Source organism: Neodiprion pinetum, chromosome 4 (genome assembly GCF_021155775.2).
Source record: "Neodiprion pinetum isolate iyNeoPine1 chromosome 4, iyNeoPine1.2, whole genome shotgun sequence".
NCBI classification, from domain to species: domain Eukaryota; kingdom Metazoa; phylum Arthropoda; class Insecta; order Hymenoptera; family Diprionidae; genus Neodiprion; species Neodiprion pinetum.
The window spans coordinates 42,995,324-43,020,509 of record NC_060235.2 but is presented as its reverse complement, the minus strand read 5'-3'; the positions used below and the strand labels follow the sequence as shown (position 1 = coordinate 43,020,509).

Genomic DNA, 25,186 nt, shown 5'->3' with positions numbered 1-25,186 from the left:
AACGAAGAGTTTTCAATTTATGCGTCTCAAATTTGAACACAATATTCCTCACGCCATTCTTTATACTGCTAAGAGTTTTCCTTTTTTTTTCGGAGATCTTCATATTTCTTTTAACGACAAACTTTGTGAAAAATTGGCTACATTCGATACTTTTTGTTCAAACAGCCGCCACTTTATCAATTTTGGTCAGAAAAAAACTCTATAGCAAGATAGCGGCTTTCATAATGATTAATAATCTCTTTGCAAATTTTGCTTGAGATAATATGTACAGCCACAATTGTTTACACCGTGAGAGCTCTTTTTTCAAAGTTATTTTGAACCTTGTAAAATAAATGTGAATAAAATAAAAGTAAAAGTTTAAAAATTCATTTTCTATTCTTCGTCAATGGTTTGATTTGATGTAAAAAAAAATCAGACTGATCAGCGTATTTCAATCATCCAAAAAGAAACGCGAAAGTCACTTAATTTTCGACCCGTTATACTAGCATGCTCCCTTAAGAGTCTCCACGTGAACTCTGCCCTTTCAATCTTCCTTTCTTTTATTCAGATAAGGTGACTGCAAATACTTGCGTTATTTGGACCCATAATAACTCGAAGGTGCAATCTTTTGTGGTCGTGACCTCGTCGGTAGATTTCGCATGCAGGTGAGGCGATAAGGTAATCCTAAGTGCTTCTGGAAAGCCAATGTCGGGCCCTTCGCTGTGAGGGTGTTTCAAATATTTAGGGACTCTAAGTCGTGTGATAGGTAACCTGAACATTCGTGAATTCTAGGCATACCGTCTCTCTGTCTCCCTGTGATGTATTATTTATCGCACTGAGCAGCCATCCCCTCACGAAATCGATGCGACATACGAACATTCGTAGATAGCTATAGGTTCGGGTGGATAACCGAGCACGTCATTCATTTTCCTTGATGCTCACTCATCTCGAATTTGCACAAATACTCTCGAATCGCGCACTCCATCTTTCTTGCCAATTCGAAATTCCAGTGGCCAGGTACTTCATTGGTCAGATAATGACTGCGCCGTTTTGCAACAATTTGATGGTAAATAATTTTTCTTGTATTCAAGTACACTCCAAATATAAAAACAAAAAAAAAAAAAATCATACGGTATCGGATCCTATTTTACATCTTATCTCACGAAAAATGGAAATTTTTTTGTTTTCACGTACGATTTGTATGCTGGGTAAACATGTAGCAGTAATTAGATGTGACACTGATTGAACTTGCAACAACTAACGAGACGGCAATCAATACAATGCAGAAATGTCCAGCGCCATGAGGACATGTTGCATTTGCATTCAAGTCCATTACCAGATCCTTCACTCAAATCTCTGAACCAGATGAAAATGCATTTTGTACTCCGAGCAAACTGTTACTATAAATGCAAATCGTTTCGTGAAAAACAATTTCTAATTTGTTGTAGCCGCGCTGGGGGACGACGATGAAAGAAGAATTAAAATTTTTCCGAAACAAAAACGTACCGTAATGCAGCAGGGATTCACGGTTATTGATGCAACGATGCCAAGTCCCAAACCTACCGTTGAAAATTTTCACTGACAGACACTCGTATAGCGCAGAACGTCGAAATTCCAGCACCGGGGAAGCCATTTGCGAAAAATACCATCAGCTGGTAAAAGCGAAATCTACTCGCCATGTCCTCTACATGAATGATCCTTAAAAGTTGAAAACGGAAAAAAAGTATAAAGAGAAACGAGTTGGCAGGAGAGCATGAAAGCGTAAAAACACTCGATGCATTTACTTCGCGCCTCACTTGGTTATATCGAAGTTGCATTGCCTGTGGCTACAGCAATGACGCGATGCATGCGGCGAAAGCATTTCAACCATCGATTGTCGTGGTCTTCGAGTGCAAATTGCTTTTTGCTCTTGACGAGTAATAGTGATTGCAGAGCAAAACGTATTGCGCACCCTCCATGTATCGCATATCGACAAGTCTAATACGCTACGAACTTGCTTCCAATCAGGTCTTCCCAAGAACGCGGTTCGCTAAACTAAACTAATTATTACAAATTAAATTTTCAACAACTGAGTGGGCCGTGATACACTTCCGAGAAAAAAAAAATGACACATGTTTCAATTCATTTTCCACGTGCCACTTTTAAAACTCCACCATTATCCACCGTTATTTTTTTTTTTTTTTTTTAAATTCATTTTTACGTACCACTTTTAAAATTCCACTCTTTGTCAGCCTACCTTCACCTAAGCTCTCGCAACAAAGCGGACGAAATTAGATGAGAATTCTTTTTCATTTCGACGTCACTCCCGTACCAAGTTACTTCGGAGTAAAAAAAAATTACTCGCGAATCCGCCAGCTCACTCAGTCACGCCATCCTGCATTCAGAGTCAGTGATGTTAGTTAATAAACGAGGATAAGGCGTCAGCGTCAATTTTCAACATGCGCGATCAGTTACACGCTATGCATATGGATGAGGAACGTACACGTGGAGTTGACGTAACGGGGATGGTGGCGCTTTCGATTTGCTGGAAATTTTCGCGAAGCGTGCAGTCGCACATCAAACAGCGAGTTTTGATACACGCAGACAGCGGCCTAGATGTCCAATCTTCTCAAAATATAATATTCAGTGCTGTTCGAGTCGCGTATACGTGAAGGTACGAGAAGGCGACTCTTGATCGGCGAAAGCTGAACCTTTCATCCCTTTAATGAAGGTTGACTGAACTCCCAATCTCGAGGATTTCTGTAAACTTGACAAGATGTGGAGTAACGAATAGACCCGTCACGGATCCGTGATTCGAAAACGAAGAAACTGCCTTAGCGTTTTATCTGCGGTAGAACTGAATTTTTTTTTTTTTTTTTATGCATAAGTCGCCATCCCGACAGTTTTAATACGAGTGTAGAATGAAAATACGAGGATCTACGACGAAAAATTGCGGAAAAGAATGAGCTCCGGAAATGAACAGGTGTTGTGACGGAAATCACGGTTAAATTGAGTTGAATAAAAGCAGAAGGAAACTCTCCCGCGGGATGAGCGGCACCTAGACAAAGAACCTTGAGGACTGCTGGGGACAGCGAAAACCGCTGAAAATTTTCATGGTCAATGTAGGAGATCCGCGAATCAGAACGTACCCATCACCAGCAGTTTGCAAGAATTGGGAATATCGTAATGGTCAGAGACGAGATGAGCTAGCCCTGGTGGTCACACCTCGGTAGAAACGCACGACGGTCACACTGAGTGAAATTCACCCCAGACGTGACATTTGCTTCAAAATTGAGTACTAAAAATCAAAAGAAAAAAAAAATTTACTTATTGTGTAAGGATCGGAAAAAAGCTCCGTGAGTTTTCTTGACCAAAATTGCTTGTTTTAATATTGTAAAACGTCGGCAAAGTTGAAGGAAGTGCCAAAAATGACGAAAAATAAGGTCTTCATTCCGCATGAAGAATGGCACCGCGAAGCCCATTTCCACGACTAAGGGTCTTTACGAGGAGTTTGAAAAATGTTTGGGGTGAAATTCACCCCAAGTGACCTATTACGGTTTATGAACAGAGCGGTGGTTCACTATATGAAAGATGGATGGTGCGGGGGAGAACTTCATGGTTAACTGGGTTACGATGACATAACATTTGGGGTGATCAAGCATCAATCGTCGATACACTTTTGCCAGAAAAAACAATTTCGAAAACGGACCCACACCGTGACGGAGGACCAACGACGCTATTTTCCTGCCGCTCTCTGACACTTCCATTTACTCGAAATCGTTCGTTATCTGAAGTGCCTACATGATATTTGTCAAGATATATTTTCGTGGGCGTTTTTTAGGGTTCCATACCTTGAAAGGAAAAAATGGAGCCCTTGTAGAATCACTTCCTTGTCGATCTGTCCGTCTGCCAAGACCCTTTTCTTCAGGAACACGTAGACGTATCAAGTTGAAATTAATATCAAACACGAACAATAATGTCTACGATCCCTTGGAGGTGTTAAAGATTCAAGCTTTCAAATGAACGCAATCAAACATACCGCCATTTATATCACATATTTTGATACTACCAAACTCACTCGTAAAAACCTGTAGGGTACTTCCCGGTGAGCAAGAATCATAAAATTTGGAGAGAAGCAAGATCTCATAGTACAAGTGAAGAAAAATGCCGATAATAGTTAACTTGTAGTTATGTGTAACATATAAAAAAAAAATCAAGTTTGTACGGAATCGTCAAGGCGCGAGTTCTACTCGTAGTTGTCCGGTTTTTTTTCTTCGTGTCCAATGTGTTTAAGGTCAGGAATGTCGGGATAGATCATCAATCCCATAGGTCATTAATTTGGGAAAATATAATCGACGGTGAGACTGGAAACGAGAAAATGGATAAAACCGCTCGAGCTTTACTGAGTGGTTAGTAAAGTGACAGAGACAGGCGTATCGATACGGAAGAAGAACGGTCCTCGTCTATACACATGGTTAGGTTATCCCACGTCTTTTTCCTTTCCTGCTTCTTCGTCTTCTTCTCATTACGCCACGTCCCTTTATCCCAGCTCAATCCTTTCAGTCTGATGCATCGGTTATGGGCTACACAGAGAGAGGTTCGTTCTTCCGCAGAATTAAATCTAACTAGATACGACGTAGCCAAAAGTTAACGATCGCTTTAGAGACGGTTCAACTGCCCGTGAGGATCGGCATCCTAAAGGACGGAAAACGCATCCGGTATTCGGCAGACATTCGACGAACGTTAGAAGGAAGACGTTCAAGGAAAGATCGATCAACGTAACGACAGTCGAAACACCATCGTCCTTGTCTCCGGCTACCACCACGGTATCCATTCGGTCCTGTGCTTCAGGATATGGACGTCGAAAATAAATCGACCTCACGTGCACCAGCCGTCGCAAGATTGTTCTTCCAGCCCCTCGACTTTCGCTACGCGGAATTTCCCGAGAGTATTCGACGGTTTTAACAAATACTCGTTACGGTGACATCACTTTTCGCTTTCAATACGACGGCTTTGAGTGCCGTTGGTGGTACACGCGAAACTGTCGTCCCGACACCTCTACACGAAATTAGTTCAACTTTACGAGGTTAAACGTCGAGCTTTACGACGCGTTTCATTGCCTCGCGTCTGGAGGGCCGAATGGTAGAATTTAATTACCATGTTGGCACTCGTTTTCGCTACTTTATTGTTTTGCCGAAAGCGGGAGCATTGGATATAAAGTCAGGTTAGATTGGCTTCCAAACTCGATTTTGATAGATTGCATCTATTATTCTCTTCGAAAAAATCTTGAGACCCATTCGGTTTCACCGGTACGAGTTAGCCGCTGAACAAAGTATGTTTTATTCTGGATGGAATATGATTTTACAATCGCTACTCACTTCTCGCGTACCCCGGCGAGTGAGTCGCTACGTTTTTGCGTAACAAAAGCCGGGGGATTGGATCAGCTGGCATTGTATTGGATTTGACGAGACGCTCGCTTCAGCTGACAAAGCTGAAGAATACACACAGATCCCGAATCTGAAATCATGCATAAGAAATTGAAAAAAGAAAAAAAGAACACCAGAGCTTTAGAACGGGCACTCCACAAATATTAGTGCACGCATATTTCGGCAAAATGTTCACTTACACGTCTTCCCGGGAAACGAGAATGTCTGTACCGCGCAAAGGCGAGGAACGAGGATAAAAAAGTCAATTCCCTCCCAAAGAAATGGCTTCTGCCTCGGTGTGCAGAAGCGCCGAGCTCTACTCAGCCCAAGTCAATATTATCACGGTATAATATGTCCTGATGACGATATTATATTTGACTCGTCCCGTGGTAATAAGCCGCACCGAGGGGCTCCGTATAACGCGGTATACTTTTAGCCGAGTAAAACGGACCTGGAGGAAAAAGATTGCGAGCTAGATGAGCCGGCATCAGAGAAGCACGCCCCGCAGCTGCCGTGCCGGACTCGCGGCTAACTATATTGGATCAGAAAGAAGACAATAGGATTACTGACAAGGCGCTTCCTACTCAGAGGGACCCAATCATAGACTTAAGGGCCACGCCGCTGCAGCACAGAGCTGCTGGGCAGAGGATCAAGCTTTTAAATTCTGTGTAGCATAGATCTTGACCTTAAGTTTTTACGCGGAAAATTCTTGGAAATGTAGAACCACTTATAAAAAAAAAATTTTCTTTTAGTTACACACCAATCTCAGTGGGACAATGATAACGGAAAAAGAAACAACTGAACTAAGTAAGATTTTAAACTATGATTGGTGGAGACTTTAATTATCCATTGCTTCATACAACATCTATGTCAACATTTACAAATATGGGGGCTCTTGGATAAACATCGTCATTTATACATACTAGAAAAGAGAAGAATGCCGAATAGTAAAAATATTATATCAGTGAGAATGTCGAATGCAAGGAGCAAGCGTGTTTGAAAGAATACTAACCTTATGTACAAAAGCCAGAGCTTAAAATTGACATGAAGTTTAATATAAAAGTTCTGTCATAACCATTTAGAAGCGCCAGGTGTGTTTTCCCTCTTATGTTCCTTCTCTTCTACCTCTCCATTCGTTGACTAAGATTTGTAAATTAATGCGAATAAGGATTAAAATTTTTCGATTTAATAATAATTTTATGCTCTGTGCCTGAGTTTGGCACAACATCAACGACCGTTTCGAAGCTCGATCGATTTGGAAAACTCAAGAAAAACCATCCACCCTCACTTCCAACTTTGTCCTGCAATCTCAGATTGCTCCGGAGGTGGAAAGAACCACGCGATGGCATCACGACGACGGATTCATTTCTTCTTCCACAGACCGTACAGATATTCATTTCACAGAAGCAATCGATTCGCCAGTAAATTAAAACTTAATTCCTTCACCCGCGATAACATTCGCAAATTAAACTTTTCATCGTAATTTCTCTCTAAGGAAAGGCAATTAGAATTTGTACCTACCTATCAAAAATTAGCATTCATTCAAAGAATGATAGTAATCTTTTGTGGAGACTGGTTTGCGCAAGAAACATTATGACAGATACATCCGGAGAGGAAAACGGGATTGCACTCGGCTTTGATTCAATTAACAGTGATCTTAGCCGTTGAAATTCATTTCCTTTGCCGAAATCGGTGAAGACTTGAAGGACTTGAAATATATTTTCATCAATGTAAAGACGTAGTAGCTTGTCGAAGATCCGTGAAGCGTCGGTTTCCTGCAGCTGTGCAAAAGCTGTCAGACAGAAAAACGCTCACCCCACCAACGCGGCACTCGCAGCTCAACTGGAAGCTCCAGACGTTAAACAGTGCAAGTATGCCGACTGCCGTCCAATTAACGCTGTCTTCAGCGACTGAAGTTTGGCACTCGACGAGCTAAAACTTTTGCAATTTCCACATGAGCATAAGGCGCGGAGGATGTCTTGTGTCTAGCCATGCGTATTCATAAGAGGTTCCAACTCAACGCCCGCACGCACGTACCTGTAAATACCGGTCGTTATCTAATCTGACGAGAATCAATTAGTTCAAATTTACCCAAAGTTTAACTCCACGCATCAGTGAACACCGCAATGAACACAACGTGGTTCCTAATCCACCTCGCGATTCGCCAGCTTGTTTACCTGCCTCGACATGCGTTGTTACTGGACTCGGATTTCTGCTCCGCGAAAAGCACACGCGAGCGCTGACTCTCACCCACACATTCGGTTTCTCGCGGCTTCATTGAACACATACCCGGTCCATGCAGCTCAAAATTGAAAGAAGCTGATTTCAGGCTCTGCTCAATGAAAACATATAATGCGGTGTACCGGAAACTCGGGAACATTGTTCCTGCAGCGAGCGGCTGTGACGTTCGTAAAGTGATTCACAAAATTCAGATGAGGAAACAGAGGCTTATAATTAAAAATTGCACATTTTTTAATCATTCGTAAAGTACAGAGTATAGGGTTGTGTATGGAATGGCATATCGGGTAAATGGCCTCCACGGCTCGCGGGCACATACGCACTGTTCTGTTGAAATTTTCCATGAACTTTTCGCACGAATGTGGCTGAATTTCATTGATACAGCGCTCAATCGTCTTCTTCAGGGCGTCAGTGGTCGTGGGCTTGTCGGCATAAGCCTTAGACCTTAAAAAACCTCAAAGATAAAAGTCCAACGGTGTTAAATCATGTGATCTTGGCGGCCAATTCTGATCATCAAAACGGGAAATCGAAGGTGCAGAAAAATTTCGACAAAGACGTGTATGCCAGCAAAGCCGTAGAGGTCATTTACCCGATACGCTATTCCATTCATAACCTTGACATACCGTATGCTTCATGAATAAATAAAAAATTTACAATTTTTCAATTATAAACCTGTGTTTTCTATCAAAACTACTTCTTGCATGAATTTTGCGACTCCCTTTACATGCCCGCCAAAAGGAAACGACACCCGGCCACCAGTCTACACCTGACAATAGTCAAGAAGCGTGGGTGAAGTTTGGCCATACAGCTGCGATTCACACGCCCATAACTCTAATCCGATGCAACTGTACGATAGTTTAAAAAAAAAAAAGAAAAAAAAAACGTTAGTATCGAAATCATCTTTCGAAGAAGAATATTGAGTTCTTCGTTACATATCTGTTACACAATAATTTGCAGGTTCAAGGTGAGAATAAGGTGACAAGTTTCTATGAGCATTATACTTGATATGTCAGATAGTGCGCAAAGACGTTAATCCGCTTAATTCGATTCAATTCTCAGCTCACGCCGCATACGCTGGTCGTTGGTTATTCGTCGAGCCGAGATTTAACCGCTTATTAAGATAAATCGCCGCCGAGTGTCACCGAGGGATGAAGAGGTGGAGAGGTGGAGAGGGGCGAGGGTTGGCTCGAAAGGGGGCAGTTCCCCCATCGGTTGACCCAAGTTTCAGAGAGCTTTCGACTCCTCGGCAGCTTCGCACACGCGCAGGGACTAGACAGACATTTGAGGCATACGTTCCACCATTTCTTCGTCCACGGCCGACATCAAACGAGCTATTAGGGACTGCAGACCTCGGACAATTACGACGAAGACGAACCTTAGCCAATGACACAGCCGAGGGGGAAGACGAGCCAAAGGAGTCGAGGTTTAAGATAATAATCTGGAGTATCCAGTAAATAAGCAGTAATACTGATGACAGAAGTTACTCGGCAATTTTTTTTCAACCTTCTTGAATTCGCGGCCATTTTACAGGTGAAAAAAAATCTGCCAACCCCTTAGGTCTGTAATAGAACTACGTCAGTTGTTTGAAAAACGACGTATTTAATTTTCAATGGTAAACATAGAAGCTAAGAAGAGAAATAGGCTCCAATTAGAAAATGATTTGATTATTCAAGTCTCAAAAATGCAGTGTAGGACATACAACCCTTGCTTTTCACTTTCACCCAGCTTGCGACCTACAGGTTGAAAAACACTGTGCTACTGTATTCACCGGCAGCTCACTTTCCTATTCTCTCACTATCTCCCCTTTTCACCTACTGTCACTCCCTGTTGCCATATTCTCCGTCACACTGTCAGCCAGGGCGAGAAGTTAATTCCGCTTAATTAACGGTGGTCCAATTGCGCCATCAGCAAATCTGCGTTCGGCGCTCGAATTGATTCCAAACCAAAGTTGCTTACGAATCCAGGGAGGTCGCTTTGCGTTTGATGCACGGCTATCGGTCAACACGCGCTTGAACAGATGTCGAATCCATTCTCTGCGTTGAGCTTCAGATTTCACTTCCTATTGCTCTTTCTCAAGCGTATTCATGAATTTATGCCATAACGTGTAAACTATTATCACAAGGCATCGTAAGAGCACGGAGCGTCTGAAACTGGAAAACAACTCCAAGGATACTGCAAGGCACTTTGTACTTACTGCTGTTTATACAGCCCATTCCGTTCCGATCGCGTTGTGTTTATGAAACTAGCAGTGGAGGTGTCACAGACACACATGCACGCGCACAAATACACCCAGCTGCCTACATGCGCTGAATCCAATTCCTCCGGCTAACGAAGTTTTAAAAGTTTCTCGTCTCCCGGCTGATACCAAAGATGCATGGCGCCTCGCTGAGCCAACAAGCGAGAGAATTTAATCCGAAGACGTTTGGGATTACTAACGCGGCATAATAACAACCTTTACCACTTTCCGTTCTCAACTCTCATTTTCTTTTAACTCATTTGCGACTATCTTTCGCATCTCAGATGCGTTTCCTCGTCGAATTACTGATCTGATTTTCTCATCCAAAGTCCAGCACGAAAGCTCGGCTTTCATTCATTTCGTCCGTACCTGTAAGAAGTTTCCATATCAGCTTAACGCTAGTCGGTTCGAGGTCTGTCATTCGCGGACGTTGTTGCCTCAAAAACTTCCTGATTGGAGAATAATCAATTTCACAATCTCAAACATGGCTTGGTTTACATACCCAAAGCTTTGTTTGCAGAACCATATCCCAGATACGCATTTTTTCCTCTTACTCTCGGGCAAATTCGTTACACCGATCAAACAATTCTGAGATAATCCGACAATAAATTTATGAATAAAATACAATGAACGAGGAAATCTGAAGAGGAAATATTCTATGCTTGTAAATCCTCGTAGGTGTTTGAACAGAGAAGTAATTTTTCTCCAACATTTTTCATTCGAATTCAATAAATGGGATGCCATACGTCAAGTGAAATTTTTTTAAATGAAAATAACACTCTCTTTACCACACATATATGAACGTCGAATTTGGACCGTCGGATATGTACCAGTTTCCCCAAACAAATGACCTTTCCATTACGTCTGGCAAATCGATGCAACACGGTGTGAAAAGTTTTCCCACGAGAAATCGTGGTTCAATCGACACTTCAAAGCTCGTGAATCTACGAACTCTAATTTACATCTCGTTTCCGAAAATACCAGGAGAGGAGATACGAGAATTTAAATCTGTAAAAGATGCATTCCCTCCCTTTATCCGGAGTAAATTGAAAAATCAGGGGCAGTTAGAATTCGGGTGACGCGTATCTGGAGGCAACGGAGTGACGAGGGGCCCGAAGCCTTTGTAACGCTCCTCGAAACGCGAAATGGCTCTGAAGCAGCATTGACTGTATTTTTTTCCGAGCAACGAATCGATAACACCGGTATCGTCAGACTGCGCGTTTGAAAATTTCCGCCGAGCAAAAGAAGCTGGAAATTCGGTTTTGGCGAAAAGACGAATGCGAAGGAGTGAGATAAAAAATGGGACGAGAATGGGAAAGGAAAGCGAGGCAAGGGAACGGAAATAAAAAGCTACAACGAGTAGGCCGATACGGACATATTTTTTCTCCTTCACAGGCGTTTCCTCCCTCCCGAGTTTCCGTTCCACCACCTATGGATACGGCTCGACTCGCCTCCCGGGTAAATTATGGCTCCGTGTATTCGCCTCGTGTGTTCCTGCACGATACGTGCCCTCATAGCGTGACAAAACAGCAGTCAATGGCTCGGAAGCAACGCGTCCGTTCCGTTCCGGCATCACGCGATCTTCAAGTCTTCAGCTTTAGGATCAAACGCGACGACTACACGAGACGAACATTTCAGTTGGGAGTTGATGATACGTACCTGGTAAATTGTCTCGCGCACTCGCGGACAAATGTAGGAACTGAATATTTCTTCCTTGATTACACAAAGCCGAGAAGATAAAGAGGCTTTGGGCGGAGGCTAATCCCACCTGATAAATCACCTGGCAAATAGCTACTGCACGAGCTAACCTGAGATAAGTAGTATTTAATAGCCCCATATCTTAGGACAACAGACGCAAGGGATGGATTCTGATTGCTAAGAAAGCCGAATTCTTTCGCAGATAAAACTTGTAGTTAGCCTCTTTGAATCTCCGGTGTAACCAAATAATGGATAAGGTTGCTAACCTGTTTTTTTTTTTTATCGAATAATAGCGCTTTGTTTGTAACAAGTAGAATCTGGGGGTTATATTTTGCATTACTTATTACCGCAGTTTTTATGAAGCGAAAAAATCTTGAAGGTTTCATAATATTGAATCCGAGAACGAAGTGCGTCGTAGGAAGTGACAAAGATCGTTTTGGTAATGCGAGAACAGACATGGAGCAGATTACACTTACAGCTTCTACGGTTAAAATCGATCAATGAAATGAAAGATGAAAAATCGATCAGAATTCAAACGGATTTAACTGGGCTAATCGGTGAAGCAATGTCTATCTTTCGGCTGCCCATGCCGATAGAAAATGAATGAAAACGAGTGGCTTTCAATAAACTATATCAATTTTCATCGGACTGAATGAGATATAATCAGAATGTTATAATTTTTTTTCTACAAGAAACGATAGAATCCGATAAAAATTAATCAATGCAACGGGTCAGTTCCGATAGAAATTCAATGGGAAATATCGTGGATAGAAATCCTATTAAAATCGACAGAAAATATCAATCGGTTTTAATTATTTCTCTGAATCATGGGCGGTATTCGAGGATTAAAACGGCTGGATAATTGATGTTGGGATTAGAGAAATGCTTGTGAATATCCTGGTCGGTAAGTAAGCCTTCCAAGCGGATTTCATTCCGTCACCGGAAATCTTTAAATGCCGTGTTTACGTATAGTTTCCAACTGGTGATCGAAAGCCTTCGGCAAGCTCGTCAATCCCCGCAGCTTTGAAGGGAGCTTACAAATCAAAACCCGGCTTTGTGTTTACAATATATAGCATAATATAACAGGCGCAATGGCAGCTGTACAGCCTGTTAAACACCGCCAGCTTCTCAGACCCCGAACGGCGCATTTTGGATCCAAAGGACCCTTTGTACCTTCAAATTGAAATGTAATTGCCGTATCGACCCCTGCCTAGAAGCTCAGTAAGATCCCAATGCGAGGCTACGTGACTGGAATCAGCCTTGTACTTGTCCCACTTATTCCCGCGAGCCGCCCTAGAGAATTAAAATGCGAATATCATTGGCCGAAACTAGGACGAGAAAGGATATTCCGCGCCAGGATGTTCGAGGAAAAACGTTCCTCCGTGACGGAGCCGAGCCACACATCTCGAATCCCTGATCTCTTTTTTATCGCCCAACGATTTAGCGAATTTTTGAAAAATATTTCACTCATTCCGTGCCGGTTCATCCGCGATATCGTCGATTCCTTTCAGACGGTATAATTGCGACTCGAATGAACCTCCGTTCAATCCAGCTGGCACAAGCTCGTGACATCTGCCGTTGGCAAACAAGAGGACTTGTCACACAATGGCAGCTCTGCTGAATCCCCTGCAAGCCAGAGGTGTCGAGGGTGTATCAAAGATGTATATGATGCCGGAGAAAAAATTGTCAGCACAAGGCACGGCGTGACGTGGTGGACGTTGAGAAGCAACAGAGAGGATCCGCGTAGACGAACGTGAGGCGAGGAAAGTACAGGAAATAGAATATTATATGTGAGATACGCGCAGAGGCTTGGAACTATTGCCAAGAGCAACATCGAGTCACTTCCGGGATAAGAGTTTTTCACGTTTTGGTTGCTGGAAATTTCAACTTTCGGTATGCCGATCGGTAAATTTGGACAGAGGGCAAGTCGACGCCTCTTACGAAAAGTAGCATGCTCCAGATTTCATACGAAAACTAGCATGTTTCGATTTTCACCACGAAAAATAACACGTTATCATACACATTGGTAAGAGTGTAGTATTGCTGAGTATAAAAATCCAAAAAGACTGATTGAGTCAACTTCAATCAGATGCGATAGTTGTTGCACTCTTGTAGAAGGATTACGCGTAGTTTAGGTTAGAACGACTTGATATAAATATAGTAAGACCAATTGATATTTATATTGATAAAAGATTGGGAACAAATTTAAAACATCTGTAAAGAAGTTGAAAAAAAGCATTCATTTTTCCAAGATCTGCATCGACAACGCAATTTCGGGGATATTTATAAGTTTGTTTTGACACGAAGAAAACGCAATTCTGCATCCGCAAATCGACTTTCATTTCGACTACCGCACACCGCACAAATCTTCAGAAGATCCTTATTGCACTAATCGAAACGTGATAGTTTTCACGGCAATGACTGAAGCATACTAGTCTTCGCAAGAGGCGTCGATGTGACGATTGAAAGATGACGAGATGAGTTCGGGTACGAAGTCAAGAGAAAACGAGAAAAGGACAGTTTATTACTGTACTACGGTAAATATTTAAAAGACAAAAGAAGGAAGTGAAAATTTTAATACATCACCGGCTGGACGTAAGAAGTTATTTGGAGGAAGGCAGGCTGGAAAATAAGTGACGAACGGTAGTTGAGAAGCCAGGGGGATACCGACCGAGAAGAAACGAGATTAAAGATCAATTTGCTGGGAATCCACTTACGACTATTCCTGGTATACGCCGAGGGAACGACGCGCAGGCACGAAGCATTAATGCTTGAAAGTAGCGACCAGCGGCGAGTTTCCGTGCGAAGCTTCGTACAATGAGACCAAAAGTTTGCAGTCTCGCATCTGAGACTCGAGTTGGACTGCACGGAGCTTTTTTCTACAGTTTCGCAACCATCATGGACGAGTAAATTCATTTCAAACGTATACATACGTAAGAAGTTCTGCCGAGGGTAAAGCTCGAACTTTATCAGCACCCGAGGCGGCGCAGCTTTGTGTTTGTATAAAAAGGAGAAACGGAAATGAAAATATAGTTGTTACATGCTCGGTCGGTGCGTATTGCAAAAAAACTCTTCAAACTTTCGCTGGACAAAGAGCCGAGGGTCCCACATGTGCTCTCGACACGAGGACTCGGCACTTAAAGTAAAATCCAAATCAAGGATTCCTAATTTATAGTTTTTACTAGATTTGTATCTTTGAATATTCTGTTTCGATACCAATCAATCCAGCTTCGATTTTCAAGTTTCAAAGACTTTTTCCATGCAAAGCTTAAACAATTTTCAGAGAATGTTTTCTTTCTGTCATGTGAAATGAATTCGTTGATTCTTCTGAATACACATGAATTTTTAAAGAATTTTCTCATTATTTTGAAATTTCCGTTTTTGAAAATTTATGAAAGCTGTATTTACGAAACTATTCGTTCAACGCCCCGAAACACTTCCTGACTGTAATGTACGATGATTTTGCGAAGACATATCCAAAATTCGTCATTTCTCCTCCATTTTTCGAAATTCAAAATTTTCGAAAACGGAAATCTCAAAATGATGAGAAAATTCATTAAAAATTCATGTGTAATCCGAAAAATGAACAAATTCATATTACATGCAAAAGAAAAACATTCCGTAAAAATTTTTTAAACAATGCTGTGTTTAAATAATTTATTAATAACTTATGTGCATTATTACTATTCATATTTAATTTTCTTATCGTCTGTACCGTGGTTGATTTTTTTTCGATTTTCATCTCATCCTATCGTATTCAATACCGTCGACGGAACTAATTTTTGGTTGAGACTGTACAGCGAATACATCCTTAAACAGTCCAAGCCCTCGGTAGCGTTTAGTTTAGGGAAGCACGGGATTATTTCAAATTACACCTGGCACTAGTCGCTAAAATGTAAATAGATGTAACTGATAATTTTGCAGTACGTTTCTTGGCCATTTATTTGCCGTCATTCCAGTCGCACGTCCTTGAAACGTTTAAAGATTTTGTCCCCGAATCATCGCTAAAGGAATATTAGCGACTAGTTGTGACCACTTAGCCGCCTGGCTATAATCAAAAATCGTATAAATTAACTTGCACGCGAGAAAATCTGTCGTGCTCATTCGCTTTACGATTCTTACAAAATCCGATCAATACGTCGCGCATGATAAGTTGCCTATAACAATACCCTTTTTCGCCAATCGGTAAGCCGAATAAACTTTCGCTGGTTTCAGAAGAACACGCGTCCAGAATGTATTCTACATGTGATTCTCTATGAATGACGATGCATTCGTGGAAGTTGTTGCAGTAAAAAGAAAAAACGTACAATCACGACGGTCCGTCGATTCCTAGAATTATAATGCTCTGGATAAAATCTCAAATTCAGGACGAGTTCTCCACGTCGCGTTGCCTACGGTCATATATACAGTGCATATCATATGTCATACCAATTTGAAATGTCGCGTTTACACGCATCTACTATGTTATTGTTTGCCTACATTTATTACGAATGATAATAAAAGCAGCATTTCACCTCGCGGTTCTCGAGTTAGAAAAAGATGCATGCAAGAAATATCAACAAGTGAATAGCTGCTAATACCTGGTTTAAAAACGGGTTACAGATCGGCTGTATAAGATGGATGGAGAAAAAAAACATACGAATAAAATTGAGTACATTTACCATTTGAGGTGCTGGGATATGGAGGCGGCAGAAAGTAGACGTATCTGGAAATGAAAATAAAAAGAGATTATTCGTTACTTCCACAGCGTAGCTTTTCACTTTGAAAGTTATTTCATGTTTCGGGGGGTTGAAAAAAACGAAATTCAGAATCGAATCACTTTTCATTACTCGAGGTACGAGTTCGGAGTAATAAAAGCGCGCGATGTTCAACTCCGTGTATAAGCTCTCGCATTACTAGAATTAAAATCCGCCACACGGCAATACGGCATCAGTCATGAAAGGGTTCAAAGGTGTCACCTTTAAATTTTAAACGGGGTCTTGCGGCCGCGTAGAGCGGCTGGCGGTTACGGCTCGCCGGTTAAATTTCGTGAGAGAAAATAAAAAGGGTGGAATAAAAATGACTGAAGAAAATCTGAATGAAAAGATGAAAAACGAGTGGAACAAAACAAAGAAAAGGGAAAGGTGAACAGCGAACAACTGATTTATCGTTCGACACCAGCCCAGCAGTAAAGGGCTGTAGACGTATAATGGCCCCGTTGTTCAATCTTGCAGGGGTTACAGCGCCGCCCCGAGTGGTGCTCGCCTTGCAAGAATCGCTTAATTACTACGGAAAAAGTTGCGCTCGACAACATCCATAACCGTGGATTAAGGACTTTTCACTCTGGCGTTTTCCGAGGAAAAGCCCAAAAAGTCCCAATTACTTCGTAAGGGTGGCTCAGACTTTGCAAATGCCGCCGTAAGCGAGGAGAATGTGACCTCTCAAGTCTGGATTGCAAAGAACCAATCAAGCGTAATTTAGCAAAAGTTGAAACTATAGGTTCGAAAGGACACCGAGGCGTTATAAAATCAACAAGTACACAGGTCTGCAACGAAAAAACTGCGCAGGTTTTTTTCTACTGTTTCTTGTAGATTTTCACTCGCTGAAACCCGGAAAAATACTCAAAAAGTTCCATCACGTCTGGTTTTTTTCTTGAACAAAGTCGTGTTCGTAGTTTTATTTAAACTTAAGCTCCAGTTCAGCTCGAAATATGGTATCCTATTCTTGATTCTAAAAGTTATATGCAAAAGTAATTTCTTACTTTCATTTAATATGTATCAGAGTGAGACTCAAGAATAAGCACAAACAGGGAAACAGAAAATGGAAAGCGGAAGCGTCTTCAGAGAAGTATCAAAGAGAAGAAGAAAAGGTTTCATGAGCAAAAAGAATCAACACGGAATGTTAAGTAAATTTCATGAAGAAGCTGTTGGTGTAATTTTATAAGAAATACCGTTTCGTTCGTTGCGATGAAATGGTGGTTTTTTTGTTATTGTTATGCGTTTTTCATGCAAACATCTTGGATTTTGCAAAAATCCTGTACGCGATGGAGGGAAATGGAAGTTATTTTCGGCTTCAGCACACTCGAAAATATATTATTTCCCAAAAATCTACCATGCAGCTGAAATAAGATACTTTTTTACAGACCTGTGACATCAATGACGCGTTAAAGGTTATCATAGATGTGTGCTCACCCAAACTCAGTGTCCTTCCACCCTGCCATTTCCACAGGCTCGTTTACTGTACGAGTATGATCACTTGGGCGTGCACCCACACGTGGGGAACGTGACGTAGGATCAATATAGAGTAGAGAGCTGGAGAGGAGAACGTACTACAATCGAGAGCTTGCCCAGCTAGACAATTTGTTACTTCCTTATCACTCGTCGGAGAGGTTCACTCGGTTAAACAACACGTCAGCTTCATTCACGAGCCTTATATGCTCGCCAACTCGTCCGTAAGGGCGTAGAAAAAAATATACCAGACGAGCAGCGGACAATTCCTAGGAAGAAATCGGCCCATTGTTCACCTTATCTTTATATTTGCTCCGATTCTTTTCCTAATTACTTGCGACGTAGACTCTCGTTAACGTAAGAATAAAAGAGTCATAATCAGCGAATCGCCAGTCTCGTTATCTCGACTGATCAATGCCGTCTTTCTCGACACCTTCTGCTCATAATGCCATCGAACAACGGAGACACCTCATTGTCAGTTGAAGAACGGGGAACAGCTATCCTTATCGTTCTGCTCCTTACCGCGACTGCCTTCGGACTGGTGGTTTGACGCTGTTTTCAATCCATCAAATGATGTTTACGTTTAGCTCAGGACCGAGCGTTTGGAGCTGCTGCAGACAGATAGCCTCTGGCCGATTGAACGAACAGGAGACAAGGGCAAGACGATCGAAATCGTTCACCAACGGCGCTAGTGTGTATTCGGTAAACATGCTGCGATATATTATGGGTTTGGCTACACGTAGTTCCCTCAGATTCTCTCAATCTCTCCACATCGTGCGATGCTGAAGCTAGTCTCCGACGGCGAACCACCGATTCACCAAAAGATTATGCGCCGGATCACATTCTCGAAGTAATCGTTCAAATTAACGAAAATTTGACGTTTTTCAGACTTAACACTGATGCCAAAAGCTACGCCAAAAAATTATTGTCAGAAATTGCAGTCGGTGAATCAGTTGTTCACTATTCGGCATCAGTGAAGTGAACATCGTTTCTGTACACCAGTGAGGTTATTAAAGCGATGGAAGTCAAATTCTCCAACCAGTTTGTGAATTCATTGAAGAACAAGTGACTAATTTTCTAATATGGTTTGTACAACTGTTCGCCAACGTTCGGTACAAGTGTATCTGCACGTGTCGTGAAGCTTATGATTAGACTATTGTCTTGGGTTCAGAGTTCTAACCAAACAAGAATTGAGTTTAAACTTTTGATCAATAGTGTACGAAAGACAAAACGATAGCCACAGCATGTCTTCAAAGGAATGTTACATTCCATTGCCCTTCGCCAAGGTTGTTGTTTGCCCCATATTAGAGAAAAAAAGAAACAAGCAGAAAAATAAAAGGTCAAGGCTCGAATTACACAGATATTGCATGTACGGTGAAAGCCGAAGGTACTTATTAATGCGAGGCTGAAATATCTTTGAAGCCGTCAACGTTGCCTGTAATCATCGTGCCTGTCGAGGTAGAATAGTTAAGCTTCCGAAACAAATTCGTTTCCTTTGGAGAACGGTTTGACATAGATAAAAATATGATTTGACGCATTGGGAATGTCACGTGAAACTACTTCGCCCTACCGACATTTGTGCGAATATGTTGTTGGGCTCTATCTCGTTCGGGATCTTGGAACCACTGGAAATCAATAAGCGTTATCTTGAATATTAGATTTACGACGCATCCTTACGGTCCTTTTCTTTCCATCTGCTCTCCGAGTAGAGGGCTCTCCGGACCATTTTGGATGACCCCGTATGACCCAGGTTGACCCAGGATCGTTTGGGACGTGATCAGACTAGGTACCATAAATTAGACAGGGTGACTGACCGACCCGACCTCAGACACACGACTACGTGCCCAACCGACAAAGGAAAATCCCTGTAGAAAGTCTGCTTTTCTCTACATTTTCTTCACTTTCCTCATCAACGAGTAGCGGTTCGAGTAATCTATTTCCCTTTCCTATATTTTTATTTATTATTTAAAGGGCTATCGACGTTGCAGGCAAAAGTTCAACAATTCATACCGCCCCCTTCAGCGTCGGTTGAAAACGTGCAGGAAAATCCAAAGGCGCGATATTGATCGGGGCGCGAATAGGTCGAGGCTGTACACATCCTTCGAGAAGAAGATAGTTCCCCAACGGTGAGCCAAAAATGATCCAATTCTTTTTCACAACAGGGTGAGAAATAGGCTTGTCTCTGGGCAAGCCGTTACAAATTGCTCGATAAGAGTTTTGCTAATGGAGGCGTTTGTCCGTAGCCCGCGAGTCGTGCTGCGAAGAGGAGAAACGCCGAGAAACGATGAGTGCCATGAGGGTGTGACAGGCGTGACAGCCGGATATATTCGACTTCGCACGGTCGGATTTATAACGGTTTCAATTCACAGCCGACCCCTTGAAAAATTTCCACTCTGCGAACGAAACTGCAGGTGGTCTTTCCGCCAAGATCCTGTTACCGACGCTCCTTATCGCTCCTTTTACTGAACCCCGATGCGTGGCTGGTCCAGGATGATCGCCAAACATGGAAACATGAGTCATTTACGTGACAAGTTCATGGACATTAAGTAATATCGTCGCCTGAAAGACGGTAAGATGGAGGTGAATTTCGGTTGATCACCCTGGATGTCAAAAGTTTTTTTCACCTGGATTTTAGTGGAGTGCCGGACATGATTGAAAGGTGAAAAATTCAACTAACAAGAATACAAACAATGGAAAATTGAAGTGATAATGAAATTTTTTACAAACCGAAACCATTCGTCTTATCACAAACACTCTCCTATACAAATCCCAAAAATTCGAAAAGAAAGTCAACACACGAGAGATAAGAAGATGAGCTCTGTACTAGTACAGAAGATTATTCCTGCCTTGCGAATTGCCCATACTCGATCAATACGATACTTCGGGCAATTGAGAAACCTTCCATTCCGTTCGGGTCAAAGATAAATTTCATTTAAGCGAAGGGATGCGCGAGCATGGACTTGCGGTTCGATGTAAGCCGATTTGAACTTTGACCGGTGTTTGGTGAAGTTGAACAAACAGACGACGTTATCATCAGTGATCGACAAAGTTTTAGGACTTACATATAGCGGGCATATTGCCGTTGCAGAGAAACCACGGTTTGAGGTGTATGCTTTTAAAGGAGGGGTACAGCTTGGACGGTCTAAAATCATCCCTATTGTTAGGAGTTTTTTTTTTTTTTTAAGGCAATGACAGACAACATTTAGAGCAATTTGAGTTTAAGGGCTTCATTATTTATAATAAAAAAAAAAAAAACTTTCAAAAATAGGTATAGTTTTAGATCATCCAAGCTGTACCCCCGCCGCCCTAAGGTCGGAACATTACCTCACTGATTGTGAGCAGAAACAGCGCACAGCGGCGAACCGTCAAGCAGCAGGCTGGGCTGTGGTGGCGGTACGAGCGGAACCCGCAACCCGCAGAAGCACCTCGACGACTGAATACAAATGATGCTCTTAGCATCGTATTATAACAAACAGCCCAATCGCAGTCCGCGGACCTTCTTCTCTTCTCGACACTTCCAACTACTCATTCCTTCTTCAGCCTGATTTATTACATCATTTTTTGCATGTCCATGGATGTGTGTGATGATCGATAGATCGTCGCGTTGAGGCGATCAGGTGTAGATTGGAGCCACTAGGATCCAACATTCAACGGTAAATTGAAGCGCGGGTCATCTTGCGGTGAATTGGGGACTAATTAAACAATGCGACAACCCAGACTTATATTTCACTATCCAGCAAAGTGAGTTGATGAGAAGTGAGCTAAATTTGCAGCGCCTGCATTTGTCCCGTAATGTTTATCAAAGTACATAAATTTCTGTCGCAGGTTTTTGAGAAGATTGCACGTTGCATCAACAATCTCTCGGTCCTGACCGACTCGTTGACGAATAAAAAATAGCCCGAAGATGTGCGGTAAGCGCCACCTGTGGTGGACATCTATACTGGATCTACACCCTTTAATGTTGAACTTTCTGGTAATCAAACTGGGCGTAGCGCAGAGATCAGACAGCTCAGAATATTCTATGGCTGTTAACGATTCGTATAATTCAGGATCAACCGCGCTCCCTTAACCCATTGCAAACCATCTGCAAATATGAACACGTACCCTGAGCAAACTGAGCTCGCTCAGGGATCTCTTGGATCTCGATTGGTAAGGAGATGAAGTAAGGAGAGTACCATGAATTCAAGAATATCACCGGCTGTTACACATGACGTGGTAAGATAATCATGTTTACTTACAAGCATTCTAATTAGTCACACTGTGATGTTGAATTATAAATTCCTTGCACATTTGGTAACATACAACAGCTTTATAGCGAAACGATACATCATTCTGACCCAGTAGCAAGTGATGTTCCGTATGTTTCTGACTTTTTTCTACATTATGATTGTCACTTTTCGTTTCACTTTTTGCTAACTGACTGCTCGGGATTTTGACGGCAGCTGGTTCTGAAATAAGCCGGAAATGACCTAACGTACGTCACGCGCTGTCGCCTGATCGACTTTTCGTTCAACATTTCAACATATGCTTTACTGCCGTGCAGGTATTTCTGCAGTCCCTTGGCATCGAAACCAACATGCGAGGATAAAACGATGTGACTTAGAAGGCGAAATGCGATTGGCCTCGTTACAGGGAAAGTCCTCGAAATTCGGAGTAAAGTAGGATCAGCTCCTCGGGACATCAGCTCTAATACCTTTTTCGGTTTCGGTAAGGAGAATGAAAGAAAAGCGGAATGATATTATGTCAAACCGCAAAAATAATTCTCTTTCTTTCAGTATTTTTCGCTTCCCTTTTCTCTTATGTCCCCCTTTTTCAATACTCTCGCCTCGATGTGGTAGAGTTGGAAGTTTTTTCGTAGCTGCCACTTTATGTTCACGAGAATATGAGAATTGATGAAGACCCGCAACGGCGTACACGATAAATCTATACGACCCATCTGTTGCTCGAACGATCTTGGCAGCGCGGGCCGGCTTGGGCGGCGAGATGGTTCTTAAAATTTACATTTTGTCCCAGCCAAATGGTGGCAAGCTTCCATGTGCATAAGGTGCCATTTTAGTTCCACTCGTGAAAACTTATTATTCCAAGTTGGGTCCAAAAATTCATTTCTGATTTTCTGCTACTTCTGTCTCTCTCCATACACTTCTTTTTTATTCCTCTTTAGCCCCAACAACCTCGCAGCTCTCTTTGCGTTTCAACGATGTGACTAATGTACCTTCGTCCCGTTGAACGTTGCAAACCGTACTACTGCAAGCAGTCAATTTAACGACTCGGTACATACCGTAAATTTCCAGTTCAGTAAAGAAACTCTAAATACATGCGCATAATACGTCCCCCAGGGATTTTCCGCGGCAGAACTTCGAACTACGTTAACAAAGAGAGAGAAAAATACGAGCGGAAGCAGATTAGACAGCGAACCGCCACGTATATGTCGGGTGAACTGAGGGCTGGTATCGAATGGAAAATTCTAGCGAAGAAGATATCTACTGGCTGAGGAATTTGGAATTTCTTGAGAATTTCAGGTTTTCAGGATTGATGGAAAGAAACGGATTTTTCACGTTTATCGTGCTTCAAACGCTTATTCGAAACTCGATATCGAAGAAAAGAGTCGCAAAAAACCGTGAGAAGATAAAATATGGTCTTCAAATGCAATATAGTTATAAGGATGAAGTTAGTAATATTAATGTAACGAAACATCAGAGGGAAAATTATGGAAAAATTATTATTGCGCACTTTTATAATAACTTTTAAGGAGTTAGCTTTGCAAAATATGAGTATGCTCTGGCATGGCTTACGAAATTTCAGGCATTTCTTAAGGTGCGAAGTGACGATTTTTTTCAAACACGCATCTTTACGATACCGTTACTAACAGTTTTCAGGTTTTCCAAGTCTGTTGTGAGAGAATTCCAGGCCATTACACAGGCTGATCAAAATAAGGGTTGGATAATAACCGCCAACAGCCATTGATTCAGTGACCTTGCAAGATAACGATATGATAAAAAAGCGAAAAAAAATGTACGTGCGCAGGGATTCGGCAATGAAGAAAGAGGTAGAGGCAAAGAGAAAAAAAAAGAAATGCGCGCCAAGTGCTACGTCCATTTTCATGTGGAATACGGGTAGTATGGTAGAACCGCAGTGTTACGTGACCCACAATTACAATTAACCAGATTTAATTAAAGGAGCCAGAGAAGAGGGGGAAACGCTGCATATGCCCGACAAAGCATATGGCGAAGCAGACCTGGAACGAACGCTTTGTGTGTATGCCACGCATTCACACGTGGTCACATGCACGGGTGGAATACCGGAGAATAACGCTCCAGTGTACCCTGGAGCTGGTGGAACTGCAGTCGTTTAGCGCCTGGCTAATTGTAGAATGAACATGGAAGTGGAAAATTCACAAGCGTGCATAGAGAGGCACTAGGTGAGTTCTCACTGCGAGCGCAGGCGCTTGGAATCCTTGGATCAATAGCAATCCAAAGAACCAGTTAACTACACAAGGCTAACTCGAACTGTTTCTGAATCAGAATTCAAAAGTTCTTCAAACATTGGCTCTCCGGTATCGGGAACATGTCGGAAATCCGAATCCCCGTCTGCGCTGTGTCACGTTTCGTCCCGAAATTAACTTCTTGGCGGAAGTCCTTTTTCACAATAACCCTTTGTCAACTAGAGTGGAACGTTGTCAAGGGCTGACAATGAGCTCCGGGATGATACCAAATCTTGACTGCCTGTTCCAGTTTTAAACTACCGTGCTCTCGGATCTCTGGTACTGCTATATAATACATGTATGTATACTAGAAGCCATTCATAGCACCTAGGAAATATAAAAGTTATAATTATTGATTTCGCGGATAAAAATATCTCCGAAATTAGGAACGACGAAAGAAAGAAGCGAAAAAAGCGATGAGCGACCACGTCTAGAGTCTAGACATTCACGCCCTCGCCTTGAACCCGGCTTCCACCCTCGCCTCGAGGATGCTTGTGTGACGTCAAGAACGTTACTATCACGTGAAGCCCATCTGCTCGGCGTTTTCCACTTCTATGCGGCTCGACGCAATTCGCACATCGGAACCCCCGACAAAGATATCTTCTTATGGAAAATAATGTTTACACTTTTTTTCTCGAAGACAACCTGCCATGTATGTTATGACCAATGTGACCATTCGTCAGTTCCGTGAAACTAATAACAAAGGTATCCTAGGTCGATCTCTCCGACTTGATTTCTACTATAATATGTTATAGTAGACTAAAAACTATGCGAGACGTATTTTTTTTTTTTATCTGCCATACAACGCTTTACGTGGGTGAAACCACCCTCCGAAGTAAGGCATGTCAAGGGGCGATTCGGCAGTTCTCTTTTTTTTAAATTGAGAAAATAACATTTTTCATTTCTCGTTGTGAGAAAACTTTTTCAGTTGGATTGATTGCAA

General features: G+C 42.1%; 1 protein-coding gene across 6 annotated transcripts in view; it reads right to left on the bottom strand.

The window, feature by feature from the left end:
* Pde9 (phosphodiesterase 9) overlaps positions 1-25,186 on the bottom strand; it is a 111,210-nt gene that overhangs the window by 49,691 nt on the left and 36,333 nt on the right. For 4 of the 6 annotated variants that reach the window (XM_046624196.2, XM_046624197.2, XM_046624198.2 and 1 more), the window contains exon 3: positions 16,218-16,261. The gene's annotated coding sequence lies outside the window, so the exon portion shown is untranslated. Of the gene's footprint in view, positions 1-16,211; positions 16,262-17,726; positions 17,746-25,186 lie in introns of those variants that run through there. The other 2 variants (XM_046624201.2, XM_046624199.2) reach the window with 2 other exon arrangements.